Source organism: Olea europaea, unplaced genomic scaffold (genome assembly GCF_002742605.1).
Source record: "Olea europaea var. sylvestris unplaced genomic scaffold, O_europaea_v1 scaffold393, whole genome shotgun sequence".
NCBI classification, from domain to species: domain Eukaryota; kingdom Viridiplantae; phylum Streptophyta; class Magnoliopsida; order Lamiales; family Oleaceae; genus Olea; species Olea europaea.
The window spans coordinates 586,759-588,352 of record NW_019258828.1 but is presented as its reverse complement, the minus strand read 5'-3'; positions in this window follow the sequence as shown (position 1 = coordinate 588,352).

Below are 1,594 nucleotides of genomic sequence, written 5' to 3'. Positions count from 1 at the left end.
TCGACTTCTACGTACTATACGGGACACCCAAAAGGAAGAAGAGAGTACCTCGCTCTGAAAAGTATGGGTCACCTCCAAGGATAATGCCCCCTCCCACAGGTTGGATAACTGATGAGGAAGCATTAGAAAGAAGTAAGAAGGAAATTCGGGAGATAGAGGATCAACGTGACATACTACACGTCGACCTATCACAAGGGGATAATTCGACAGAAAACAAGCAAGAAGTAGAAATAGAGGCTGCCGAAAATGTTATTTTTAAACGGCCAGCCATGAAATTAACAAAACACCTGAGGCCATTATACGTTAAAGCTCTAGTTAACGGCGTCCCAGTGGCAAAGGTGCTTGTCGATAATGGAGCGGCTATAAACACCATTGCATCCAGGATGATGAGAAAGTTCGCAAAGACAGAGGGTGATATGATTCCTACAGAAGTCATCCTCGCTAGCTTCAATGGAGGAGCAACTTCAGCTAAGGGAGTTATGCCTTTAGACATAACTATAGGTACGACTACTAGGACCACTGTCTTCTTTGTAATAGATGGCCCTACTAGTTACAACGTGCTCCTAGGAAGAGATTGGATTCACGGAAGCCGCTGTATACCCTCGTCGCTCCATCAATGCCTGATTTTTTGGAATGACAAAGGCGAAGCAGAGGTGGTACAGGCCGATCATAGGCCTTTTGTCGCGGAAGCAAACTCGGTGGAAAAGTTCATGTACGAAGGAAACTATGGACCTGTCAGAGTGGTACAAGATGGGGAAGAAACTCAGGTTGTCGCGCAAAGCGAAGAACCATTCTCAGTGGACGCACTCACTGAGATATTCAAACAGATGAGGCCAAATATAGTGGCCCTGGAAGAGCCAGTGATTGGCAAAAGAATAATCAAGGAATCTTGAATGCAATGACAAAGCGAAGGAAGAGACTACCCTAAAAGCGCTGAAGGACAAGTTGGCAGTATTCGAGTTAGAGCAAAGCCTTGGCCGAGAAGTCAACAAGGTGGACTGTTTGGAAGAAGAAGTACTTACAAAAGAACTGGAAGACGAAGTGATGTGGATTGCCAAACCTGGACACGCTCAAGCGCAATACCCTCTGATCAAAGTAAATATTGGCGATGAAGGAGAATATCACCCAACGTTCATTAGCCAGATGCTCAACCAAGAGGTTAGTAACAAATTAATCGCTTTGTTAAAAGAGTACAAAGATTGTTTTGCTTGGGAATATGAACAAATGCCTGGTTTAGATAGAGACTTAGTGGAACATAGATTACCAACTAAGCCTAATTTTAAACCTCATAGGCAACCTCCTAGGCGTTTTGCTCATAATGTACTCCCTGAAATTAAGAAAGAGATAGAGCGATTATCGAAAGCAGGTTTTATAAGAACAGCCAGATATGTTGAATGGTTGTCGAATATTGTGCCAGTACTAAAAAAGAATGGTAAACTAAGGGTGTGTATAGACTTTAGAAATTTAAACATAGCTACACCCAAAGATGAGTATCCAATGCCCACGGTGGATTCCTTAGTAGATTCAACTGCCGAACATGTCATGTATTCTTTCATGGATGGGTATTAAGGATACAATCAAATCTATATAGCTG